We start from the raw sequence: 13,888 nt of genomic DNA, 5'->3' as shown, positions 1-13,888 counted from the left end.
ACAACCTTTTAAAAATAAAATTATATATGTATATATATATATATATACATATATATATATATGTGTATATATATGTATATATATATATGTATATATATATATATATATATGTATATATATATATGTATATATATATATACATATATATATATATATGTATATATATATATACATATATATATATATATATGTATATATATATATATATACATATATATATATATATGTATATATATATATATATATATATATATGTGTATATATATGTATATATATGTATATATATATATATGTGTATATATATGTATATATATGTATACATATATATATGTGTATATATATGTATATATATGTATACATATATATATATATGTATATATATATGTATATGTATATATATATATACATATATATGTATATATATATATATATATATACATGTATACATGTATATATATATATACATGTATACGTATATATATATATGTATATATATATATATATGTATATATATATACATATATACATATGTATATATATATATATATGTATATATATATACATATATACAGACGTAGGCAAAGTTGTTGGTACCCTTCCGTTAAAGAGAGAAAAACCCACAATGGTCACTGAAATAACTTGAAACTGACAAAAGTAATAATAAATAAAAATTTACTGAAAATGAACTAATGAAAATCAGATATTGTTTTTGAATTGTGGTTCAACAGAATCATTTTAAAAAACAAACTAATGAAACTGACCTGGACAAAAATGATGGTACCCCTAGAAAAGATGTAAAATAATTTGACCATAGGGACATATTAAACTAAGGTGTGTCCTGTAATTAGCATCACAGGTATCTTCAAACTTGTAATCAGTCAGTCTGCCTATTTAAAGGGTGAAAAGTAGTCACTGTGCTGTTTGGCATCATGGTGTGTACCACACTGAACATGGACCACAGAAAGCTAAGGAGAGAGTTGTCTCAGGAGATGAGAAAGAAAATTATTGACAAGCATGTTAAAGGTAAAGGCTATAAGACCATCTCCAAGCAGCTTGACGTTCCTGTGACTACAGCTGCACATATTATTCAGAAGTTTAAGGTCCATGGGACTGTAGCCTACCTCCCTGGACGTGGCCGCAAGAGGAAAATTGATGACATATTGAAGAGACGGATAATACGAATGGTAACCAAAGAGCCTATAACAACTTCCAAAGAGATTAGAGGTGAACTCCAAGGTCAAGGTACATCAGTGTCAGATCGCACCATCCGTCACTGTTTGAGCCAAAGTGGACTTAATGGAAGACAACCGAGGAGGACACCAAATCATAAAAAAGCGAGACTGGAATTTTCCAAAATGCATATTGACAAGCCACAAAGCTTCTGGGAGAATGTCCTTTGGACAGATGAGACAAAACTGGAGCTTTTTGGCAAGTCACATCAGCTCTATGTTCACAGACGAAGAGATGAAGCATCCAAAGAAAAGAACACTGTACCTAATGTGAAACATGGAGGAGGCTCGGTTATGTTATGGGGCTGCTTTGTTGCATCTGGCACAGGGTGTCTTGAATCTGTGCAGGGTGCAATGAAATCTCAAGACTATCAAGGCATTCTGGAGCGAAATGTGCTGCCCAGTGTCAGAAAGCTTGGTCTCAGTTGCAGGTCATGGGTCCTCAAACAGGATAATGACCCAAAACACATCTAAAAACACCCAAGAATGGCTAAGAACAAAACATTGGACTATTCTGAAGTGGCCTTCTATGAGCCCTGAAGGAACTGGCCTTCTACCTCCAAGAGGTCAAGGCCCAGTTACGTGTTGGTTAATCTTGTGTGACAAAGAGATTTTCCAAACAGACGGGTTAAAGCATAATAATACAATTTATTCCGAACAATTAATGTTGCATAAGTAAAATAAAAGAGTTTACAGATATCTGGATCCAACCTACATGTCCCTGACAACATACAGTGCATGGGTCAGTTCGTGAAGTCTGAACCCCGAGCTCTCCCTGATCCAGTCTTTTATGGTTTACACAATATCAATAGTCATGAGGTGTGACGCGTGATGCCTCTGCTGCATTCCTCCTTCCTCGTTATCACCTTCTGGCTCCGTCCTCATGACCTTGGAACATAAAACATCATCTGCCACACTCCCCTCTTTTCTCACCCTTGACTCTATTCATAAAACATCCAATAGTGAGGCCTTTGTATGCATTTTTAGAGTATAATAAATCCAACAGATATTTTAGAGTATAATAAATCCAACAGACCCTCTTTTGAACTTAACTAAGTTCACCTACAGATAATGTTACATACAGATATATTTATTATACGCATAGATAATGTTACGTACAGATGTTTTAATTATAAGCATCATCATGTTACGTACAGATGTTTTAATTATAAGCATCTTCACACAACCTCTTCAGGATCAACATCTTCACTATCCCCCACCATTTCCAGGAGACCCTGTCTCTCCGCTTGGAACATGGCCATCTGATAAGGAGGAGGTGCATCCGGATGCTTTCGTTGCACAGCTGAAATGATCACACGCTCAGTGAGGTGGCGAATGCATGGAATACAACAACAACCACATAGTACTAAGCATCCACACACAGCAAGGATTGAGGAGAATAGAGATACCACCATGGACTTCCATTTCCCAAAGGTACGGTCTAACCAGTCGTTAATGGGGCTGTTGATACCTGAGTCATCGTGCATGGATTCAGACAGCGTCCGGAGCCCCTCTAGCGCCTTAGTTACAGTCCCGTCCGGCGCTGTATTGTTAGGGATGAAAATACAACATGAGTCTTGGAACATTGAGCATACACCGCCTTTCTCTGCCAGCAGCATATCTAATGCCATTCTATTTTGGATCACCATCAGTGACGTAGGAGCCATTTGTTCAGCTAGTCCGGCAATTGCATCACGAGTTAGATTAGTCAAACGGAGAACATTATAGTGGATGTAGTTAATGCGGTCAACATTTTTGTTAGGAGTGATAGGGATCAGAGCGCTCATTATAGGTATGTTTTCAAAACCTGCAGCTATTTGGTCAGCTAGTTTATATTCATTAGGGGAGCTACCTCACTACATCATTCTTTATAATCTTGGTTTAGCCTTCCCCCCCTTGTAGCCCACACCTTCCACCCTGCTTCTGAGTGAAAGCATTGTCTATTGTTAAAGAGTTACTTGTGATTAGCCAGTTTTAGCAGAGTGCAGAGGCGAGGATGATAAGTAATGTATCTAAACTAGTACAGTCTGTGCTTTCCCAGGTTATTCAGATTTATCTGAGTACACAAACTCTACACAAGGGTCATGGTATTTTCTCTCACATTCCCTAAAACATTTAAAATACATGACAAATCACATGAAGAAAGTTTGTACAGAAGAACGAGGACAAGAGAGGTAAACACAAATGCTACAGCAAACGCTACTAGCAGTTTGCCGTACTGCATGATGCTTCTAGTTTGTTTTCCTGCGCGCAACTGAAAAACTTTTATCTGGGTGATCCTATTTTATACTGGTTTGGGAAAGGAAGTGAAATTTCTCTCTGGTGGATTCTCCCCACCCCTGGTTTCTCTTTTTTATCTATTTTTATCTATTTTTGTCTATTTTTGTCTATTTTAGCATTTATTCTAAGCAACAATTTTTAATACAATGTGATATATAATGTTTTTCAAAAACCACCTAGATGAGTCCACCTAAACAACCATGTTAGCCTGATTTAACTGTAAATACAGGCAAGACCTTGTAACCTTCTTTCCCTTATGTGTATCTCATCACAGTCACAGTTTATACAGTATATGAAAAATAAAAAATTATACGTGACCCTCTTTTCACGTAGCCTGGGCTCCTTGTGGGGCTGCCTCCTCTGCTTCAGGTCCTGTCCTGCTGCTGGAGCACTGTGTTAGGTGCCACCAGTTGAGTCCTTTTCCTGCAAGCTGCACAGCTGTTGCAGTTCTGGCCAGAACCTTGTGTGGACCTGTCCAACGTGGCTCCGACCACTTCCTCTTTAACACCTTCAACCAAAGGTGTTCCGGGGGTCCGGAGTCAGGTCCTGGAACGTCCTCTGTGACAGGGGTGACAGGTTTGTCACCTGTATAGGAGAGAGCTGACACAAGAGCATTAGCCTTCAAATAGTATGGTCTGTAACCGAGGTCAGGAAGGGGAGAGGGGTTTTGGGACGGCCCTGGGAAAGGTCGGCCACACGTAAGCTCAAATGGTGTGAGTCCTGTGATTGTGGATCATACACAGTGCCAAATTTGTGTTTTAGTCCCAGAGCCTTTTCAACAGATTGCAGGTCTTTATTTTTGAAATGTGAACCATTATCTGACCTGATCAATTTAGGAAACCCATGTTTCGGAATGTACTCATTCACCAGACATTTAATGACTGATTTTGCGTCCTCTTTTCCCGTAGGGTAGGCCTCAACCCAACGTGAAAATGCGTCCACAATTACTAGGAGGAATCTTTTCCCCCCAGCCCTTACTCCCATATCTGTAAAATCCATAAAGATTTCCTGTCCCGGGGCAGTGGGAGAAGGATGTTTTCCTGCCCTAGGAGTGATGGTCGGTCTGATGTTACATGTACTACATACGTCACACTTATTCAAGAAGTCAGTTATAGTAGCATGTTTCCGGGGAATCCACCAGTGGCGGAGATCTCGTAACATCTGTTTGTGGCTTTTATGGTCAAGTCCATGAGTCTGAGTCAGTATTGAGGACATCCAACAGGGGGGCATAACTATTTGATCTCCGTTATACCATATACCATCAAACTGTTCTATAGCTCCCTTATCTTCCCAGATGGTTCGTTCTGCTGCTGTGGCAGATTCCTGAGCTTGTATGATGGAGAAATCAGTTATCTCAGAACCGAGATCTGCTGTGGTCATGACCATCATAGTAGGTAAATACCCTGCCGCCTTTTTAGCGGCTGCATCAGCTGCTTCGTTTCCTATACTCTCTAAATCAGTGCCCTGACTGTGTCCTTTCACTTTGATCACAGCTACCCTCTGTGGTAACTGGATTGCTTCCAACAACTCTTTCATCAACTCCTCATGAGCCATAGGTTTATTCTGACTAGTCTTAAAACCCGCTTGCACCCAGCCAGACATATCTCTGTGAATTGCATTGCACACATACGCAGAGTCTGTGAAAATATTCACTGCCTTCCCTTCCGCTAACCGCAGAGCACAAACTACAGCCGTAAGTTCTGCTGCCTGAGCAGATTGTTTCCCATCAAGAGGTAACACATTATATGTCAGCCTTTGGCCTTCATATGTAAATGAGAAAATGTCCTGTAAATGATCTGCTAAGGGCAGGCAAAAGAAGGCGTTAGCCAAATCTATACATGTGAAAGATGTATGGGCTGGGGTGAGCATCGAGAGAGCAGAGTGGGGGTTCGGTACTGGAGAACAGGAGTCAAAACCAGCTCATTGATGGCTCTTAAATCATGAGCCATTCTGTATGAGCCGGAGGGTTTGATTACTGGCAAAATGGGAGTGTTCCACTGAGAGTAAGATTTTCTTAATACTCCCGCCTTTATCAGTCCTTCAATCGTAGGGGAGATACCCTGGGCTGCTTCCACTTTATGCTTATACTGAGGTCTCCAGATAGGGCAGTAAGTCTTCATCTCGAAAGTTACCGGTTCCATGCTGCACCTGCCAACATCAAAGGGGCCCGTAGACCACAGTGAGGAAGGGAGAGCTGCCAACATGGAAGTGGCTCCTTCGCCATCTAACATCTCCCTACCGTGGTGGCGTGTTAGTAACTCATGTTTGCAAATACCTGACACTGCATTGTAAAAGGAGAGTCTATATATGTTAGAGGATGGTGAGATTGAAACCCCCAAAAGGGAAGTGGGAACCCAGTCTGTCAGAGCGACTGCTGCTTTAACCATGGGGCCTAAGTCTTTAGCCTGATGTTTTGGAGCTATGGCTAGGGACACATGGGGAACAGCTTCTTCTGACATGCGATACCATTGTTCTTGTGCTGGGGTTAGTTTTACTGCGGCTGCTACTCCTGCTGGTGCTATATAAACATCTCTTACTCCTATCCCCCAGGTTGTATCTAACAGGTTCTGTTGGAACTCATCTTGATACGTAAGATCATTATTTCTGTCATAATTCAGAGTGCAGTGGAGAGGATCGGGAACAGGGAGGTAAGGGTGTAGAGCCCTAATCCATGGTTGCCACATGTTGTAAAAGTCAATCAGAGGGTTTCGGTCGGCTAGCAGGGCCCAATATATGTCCGCACAGGGTGGTGGGGCATCAGGTGAGGTATCAGGACTCAACATGCACATGCGATCAGCACTGGAGGGCGAGGAGCACACCATTTTTTCTCCTCCGGGGAAACTCACTATCACAGCTTCTGGTGAACAATGTACAGAAGCCCCCAGTGCTGCCAAAACATCTCTTCCCAGGAGATCACGTGGACAATCAGGTGCATACAAAAAAGGGTGCTCCATCACCTGTCTCCCAAGCCGGACAGGAAGGGGAACAGTAAAAGGCAGTCTTTGTTCAGTGCCGGAAAATCCCAAAACGGAAACATAGTGAGAGGAAAGGGAACACATAGGTTCAGCTAAGGTGGAATAACGTGCTCCCGTATCCACCATGAACCATCTTCGTTTTCCGTTCACTGTCAACTGGAGACAGGGCTCTGCCAGCCCCTGTCCCTCCATCTCCGTCGGGCACCCCTATGGGAACATTCCTGGTGTATATGGACCAGGTGGAGGTCCCTGCGCAGAGTACCCGCTGTATGCCTGCATTGGAGCTAGCTGTTGGTTTGGTGGAGTCTGTATTGGTGGCTGATATGACTGCTGTGAAGGCCATCTCATCTGCTGTTGTTGTTTCTGAGGACAGTCACGTGCCCAGTGATCTGGGTTTCCGCAGATGTTACAACTGCCTCCTCTTGGTTGGGCATACCCCCTCCCCCTGCCTCCTCCTCCTCTCCCTCTGCTTCTATTCCGGCCTTGATAATAAGGGGGCCGCTGATATGAGGGCTGCTGAAAAGGCACATGATACTGGGGTTGATACATAGCCTGTGGCTGGCCCTGCAGTGGATCAGGATTCTGTGGCGGGGCTGGAGCTGGTGCTACATATTGAGCCATCTGGGTATCTTTTTCTTTCCCTCCCTTTTTTTTATCTGTCGCACGGACTCGTGCGTCTGCCAACTGTAATTTAGTCAACTGAGCTACCATCTCTTTTAATGACTCACTTTCCTCTTCCTCCTCCTTGGTTTCTGCATCCTGATGATGACAGAAATGTGTTTCCCATCTTGATGATTTTGCCCCTGCCATATCTGGATTCTCTTCCATCTTTCTCTTGACTCCTTCCGGAGCATGTTTTAACAGAGCTAGTCTGAACAGAGACTGCTGTGTGTCTTTATCTGGGTTTACCCCCGTAGCCCCCACCCACTCTGTCTTTGCTCTTTCTATGAACGTGCGTCCACTCTCCCCGTTCTTAATCTTAAACACCAAGCTGTGGAGCTTACCCGCTGGTATGGGATACTTTTGTCTAATAGCATTACCAAAAGAGGTAGCGTAGGGGTTAAGGGGGCTTCTATCTGACACCTGACCTGTTCCGGCCGCTGTTTCTAATTCTTTCAGTGCCCAGGCCGAAACCGAGAAACCCAAAATAGCCCTGAGATCACCCATAGCTAAAGTCTTCCCTCGGGTCTTGTTATACAGGCTCGTGAGCCACACTCCCCCTCCCTCTTGAATTCCTGGAAGGAGCTCACTCAGTGCTTGAATGTCACCTAAAGTGAACGGCTGATACTCGTCTCTACCGTTGCTTTTGGCCACAATGGGAAACATGCCAACGCACTGACTCAACTGTTTGTCACCTTTGTCTTCGTACTTTCCATAAACTTTACGTGACCTAGTTTTGGGGGGTGTATATGGTGTCGCCTCTTCGTCCCCACCCTCCCGTCTCCAATGTATCCCTCTTTTGGAGTGCGTTCTCATGGTTCCCTCTATAGTGACAGAAATGTTTTTATCTTCATCCTCATCACTCTCCTCTACTGCTCCACCATCCTCGTCATCAGTGTCCTCATCTACCTCTCCACTAGTTGGAACATCCTGATACTCTGCACGGGATAACTCTGTGTCTCTCTGTATCCAATCACTTATGTCTGGACTCTCTGTGTGGGGTTTAGGGGTAGGTTGAGCTCTCCTTTTTACGTCTCTATTACGCAAGTCTGGTGGTAACAAGGCTTGTCTTAACCTGAACTGTTCAGCCTGATCTCTCAGTTCTTCCCTTAGCCTGTCTATTTCTCTGGCTACATCAGACCCACTACCCGCCTCTGAGGCTGAACCTGCTCCTTGTTCTCTTTCTATTTCCTCTTCTAATTCCAAAGTACCACCTAACACTTGAAACAATGGTGCCATAACTTTGTTTGTATGATCACTGTCCCGTGGGGTTGGTACCGGACTAGGGGTAGGAGGAGGATAAGGAGGGGGGTTAGGATGTGGGCCAGGTGTGTACTGCTGATGGAGTGACATGTAATGTGGAGGCTGGCTAGTATGTGGGTTTGGAGGTGGGGGAGGTGCGCTAGGAATAGGTGAGGGATTCACTAGTGGTTTTGCTTCAGCGGTTTCTGCGTGGGTGGCTTTCGTCTGGCTGCCTAAGGCTGACAGTGCAGCCATCTGTATCACATTATATTTTACCAATAAACTTGCCAACTCGTCTTCTTCCTTCCTCAATTTCCTCCTTACAAACATATTTCCCTTTTCTTTGTCTTCTCTTACTTGCAGCAGCTTTCTATGAACCACCTGGATTAATGCTCTCATCACTGGCATGAATTTGGCTTCACTTCCCGTGGCTGGAAAATGCCCTTCCTTCACTGTCATGTTATACCAGTCATCTAGGTCTTGAGTCTCTTTATTTCTAGTCTTGGGATCAAATGTACAGGTTACATTGTTCCTGACTTTAGCCCATTGTTGTCCAAATGATAAACGGGGAGGCCCACAGCCACCCCGTTCCTCACAGTCTTTGTCAAATTCTCCGTCCATTCTGTCCAGTACTATTTCACACAGGTTTATTCAGTTTATGACAGTAACTAGATTCAGAGTAAATGGGTCGCTATGCCCCTCGCTGTGATCCTACCAACATAAGCTTCTACTGGACACTTTGATGTTCCAGCGATGTTGGCCCAGTATCAACAGTAAGTTTTAATTTTCCTCTGAATACTAGTTATTAATGTACACTCATACAGTTTTTATTACTAAACGGGCAGCTTTCCTCCTCTTAGTCTTTACCAAAAGGGCAGCTTGCTCCCCTAAATTAATTCAGCTTTCCTCCTTTTGGATTTACCAAAAGGGCAGCTTTAATTCAGCTTTCCTCCTCTTGGATTTACCAAAAGGGCAGCTTTAATTCAGCTTTCCTCCTCTTGGATTTACCAAAAGGGCAGCTTTAATTCAGCTTTCCTCCTCTTGGATTTACCAAAAGGGCAGCTTTAATTCAGCTTTCCTCCTCTTGGATTTACCAAAAGGGCAGCTTTAATTCAGCTTTCCTCCTTTTGGATTTACCAAAAGGGCAGCTTTAATTCAGCTTTCCTCCTCTTGGATTAACCAAAAGGGCAGCTTTAATTCAGCTTTCCTCCTCTTGGATTTACCAAAAGGGCAGCTTTAATTCAGCTTTCCTCCTTTTGGATTTACCAAAAGGGCAGCTTTAATTCAGCTTTCCTCCTCTTGGATTTACCAAAAGGGCAGCTTTAATTCAGCTTTCCTCCTCTTGGATTTACCAAAAGGGCAGCTTTAATTCAGCTTTCCTCCTCTTGGATTTACCAAAAGGGCAGCTTTAATTCAGCTTTCCTCCTTTTGGATTTACCAAAAGGGCAGCTTTAATTCAGCTTTCCTCCTCTTGGATTTACCAAAAGGGCAGCTTTAATTCAGCTTTCCTCCTCTTGGATTTACCAAAAGGGCAGCTTTAATTCAGCTTTCCTCCTTTTGGATTTACCAAAAGGGCAGCTTTAATTCAGCTTTCCTCCTCTTGGATTTACCAAAAGGGCAGCTTTAATTCAGCTTTCCTCCTCTTGGATTTACCAAAAGGGCAGCTTTAATTGAGAAAGTCTTTACTCCTGCAACATTTATCACTACAAAGGAGATTCAGCACAACAAGAGAGATAATTTAGAGTAAGCCAATATGCAGAGTTCGATAAAACAGGTTCTGCTCACCTTTAAGATTTCAGGGATCCCTTTCTCTCTCTCGCCGGTCTGTCCGTCCTTTGGACACGCTTCTCAATGCCGAAGATCACGTCGGGGTCACCAATTGAAGGAACTGGCCTTCTACCTCCAAGAGGTCAAGGCCCAGTTACGTGTTGGTTAATCTTGTGTGACAAAGAGATTTTCCAAACAGACGGGTTAAAGCATAATAATACAATTTATTCCGAACAATTAATGTTGCATAAGTAAAATAAAAGAGTTTACAGATATCTGGATCCAACCTACATGTCCCTGACAACATACAGTGCATGGGTCAGTTCGTGAAGTCTGAACCCCGAGCTCTCCCTGATCCAGTCTTTTATGGTTTACACAATATCAATAGTCATGAGGTGTGACGCGTGATGCCTCTGCTGCATTCCTCCTTCCTCGTTATCACTTTCTGGCTCCGTCCTCATGACCTTGGAACATAAAACATCATCTGCCACACTCCCCTCTTTTCTCACCCTTGACTCTATTCATAAAACATCCAATAGTGAGGCCTTTGTATGCATTTTTAGAGTATAATAAATCCAACAGATATTTTAGAGTATAATAAATCCAACAGCCCTGATCTAAATCCTATTGAACATCTGTGGAAGGAGCTGAAACATGCAGTCTGGAGAAGGCACCCTTCAAACCTGAGACAGCTGGAGCAGTTTGCTCACGAGGAGTGGGCCAACATACCTGTCAACAGGTGCAGAAGTCTCATTGAGAGTTACAGAAATCACTTGATTGCAGTGATTGCCTCAAAAGGTTGTGCAACAAAATATTAAGTTAATGTTACCATCATTTTTGTCTAGGCCAGTTTCATTAGTTTGTTTTTTTAAATGATTCTGCTGAACCATAATTCAAAAACAATATCTGATTTTCGTTAGTTAATTTTCAGTGAATTTTTATTTATTATTACTTTTGTCAGTTTCAAGTTATTTCAGTGACCATTGTGGGTTTTTCTCTCTTTAACGGAACGTTACCAACAACTTTGCCTACGTCTGTATATATATATATATGTATATATGTACATATATACATATATATGTACATATATGTATATATGTATATATATATGTATATATGTATATATACACTGTACATACGCATACACACATATACAGTACATATATACACACACACCCATACATATAGACATAAATGGATCAAGAGTGGGTTGTTAAACGCGATAAAGTAGCCTAATATAAACCACATTACGTTCTCCCTAAATTATTCTATCAAATCAGCTGAAGTCTGAATTTATACGTTTAATATATTCAGTCCACCTAGACCAAATTCGGAAACAATTTTCTCTCTGGACTTTGAGGGAAAAAGACAGTCTTTCCCTGATATATATTTAATGTATTATTTCTATCCATTCGTCAATGGTGGGTGGCTTAGATTTTAGCCACTTCCTTGTAACAGCCTTTTTGCTTGCTGTCAAATGTATTTGAACCAGTTTCTTATCATTGATGTTCCACCCTTCAAATGGGATGTCACCCATGTATACAGCATCACATCTAAAAGGAATGTCGACTCTAAATAAATTATTAATATGTTTATGAACTTCCTGCCAATAAGGCACAATAACCTGGCAGTTCCACAAAATATGGAAGTGATTGGTGTCATTTGTTCCACATAGTCTCCAACATCCACTGCCACTTCCCTGATGTCTTTTCTGCAGGGGCGTAATAAAAAACCTTACAATATTTTTCCAACAGAATTCTCGAAATGTGGTTGAATTAGTTGAGTACCATTGTGCTTGACATATTCTTCTCCAGCGCTCCTCCGAAATATCAGAATTTCCCTCCTTTTCCCACGTTTCTTTTATATACAGTGTGTTTTCACATTTGTGCTGGAGAATCCCATTATACATTCTGGAGACAATTTTATTACATGTTGTAGATTTGGATGTTGACAAGACTATTTCCATGATTCCAGTCTCTCCTGCTTCTAAAGCTACAACCATGTTCTGGTGGAAATAGTGTCGAACTTGAAGGTATCTATAGAAATCATTTCGTTCCAGACCGTGTTTTTTCTGCAAGGAGTCAAAGCTCTGGAATGTCCCCTTGTGAACAACTGTATAATAATTTGTCAGGCCTTTTTGTGATCCATTTTTGAAATCTGTATCACACTTTTCATACAAGACGTGCAGAACAAAGTGCTTTACAGTAAAAGAAAATAGACATAGAATGAACATAAAAACAGGGTAAATAAGATGCAAAATAAACACATACTTGATAAAATAGGATAAAAAATATAATAAAAAAACAAAGATGGAAAATAAAACCCAATGAAAAATAATAATATGAAAATCAGTACCCATATTTGCAGCTTGCATATAATATATATATATATATATATATATATATATATTGGATTTATATAGCGCTTTATATTTATCTCAAAGACGCTTTAACATAGTCGGGGGGAAAACGGTGTGAGACAGACAGACAGGAGACGAACGACAAAAAGCGACATACACAGGAACAATCACATACATACACATGGACTGATGGGTAGGGGGAAGGAGGGGGCTACGGGTAAGCAGATGAGAAAAGATGTGTTTTGAGGCGGGACTGGAATGTGGTGAGGGAATCGGAGTCTCTGATGAGATTGGGGAGTGAGTTCCAGAGCTTGGGAGCTGCCCTGGAGAATGCTCTGTCCCCAAAGCTGCGGAGTTTGGACGTGGGGGTGGAGAGTAAACCAGCCGAGGTGGATCTGAGGGACCGTTGAGGTTGGTAGGGGGAGAGGAGTTCAGAGAGATAGGGGGGTGCAAGTTGGTGGAGGGCTTTGTAGGTGAGGGTCAGGATTTTGTAGGAGATCCGGTGGGAGACGGGGAGCCAGTGAAGGTCTTTCAGGACTGGGGTGATATGATGCCATGATTTGGTGTGGGTGAGGAGTCGGGTAGCTGCATTCTGGACCAGTTGTAATTTATTTATGGAGGTGTTGCTGATGCCATAGAGGAGTGAGTTGCAATAGTCAAGGCGGGAGGAGATGAAGGCGTGGATGAGTTTCTCTGCTGTAGGGGGTGTGAGGGACGGACGGATTTTTGCGATATTGCGAAGGTGGAAGAAGGATATTTTGACCAGTTGGCGGATGTGGGGCTCAAGGGAGAGGGTGGAGTCGAAGATCACGCCAAGGTTATGTGCCTGGGGGGAGGGGGAAACAGAAGTGCCATCGATGTTGAGTGTGAGATTGTTGGTTTTGGTGAGGGTGGATTTGGAGCCGATGAGGAGGAGTTGTGTTTTGTCGCTGTTGAGTTTTAGAAAGTTCTGTTGCATCCAGGCTTTAATTGCAGAGAGGCAGGAGTTGATGTGGGAGAGCGGTGGGTTGTGAGGGGTGTTGATGCTGAGATAGATCTGAGTGTCGTCAGCATAGCAGTGGAAGTCCAGGTTGAAGTGGCGTAGGATCTGACCGAGGGGGAATAGGTAGATTATGAACAGGAGTGGACCGAGTACAGAGCCTTGGGGGACACCTTGTGTGACTGTGGATGTGGCAGAGGAGTTGTTGTGAAGGGAGATGAAGTGAGATCTGTTGGTGAGGTATGACTGGAGCCAGCTGAGTACAGTACCTTCGATACCGATGTCTTGGAGTCTGGTGAGAAGAATGTTGTGACTCACGGTATCGAAGGCTGCACTCAGGTCCAGGAGGATGAGGATGTTGAGGGCTCCGGTGTCAGCAGAGGTGAGGAGGTTATTG

This window comes from Sebastes umbrosus, chromosome 11 (assembly GCF_015220745.1).
Source record: "Sebastes umbrosus isolate fSebUmb1 chromosome 11, fSebUmb1.pri, whole genome shotgun sequence".
In the NCBI taxonomy this organism is placed as follows: domain Eukaryota; kingdom Metazoa; phylum Chordata; class Actinopteri; order Perciformes; family Sebastidae; genus Sebastes; species Sebastes umbrosus.
The sequence above is the reverse complement of the archived record's forward strand: the minus strand, read 5'-3'. Positions refer to the sequence as shown.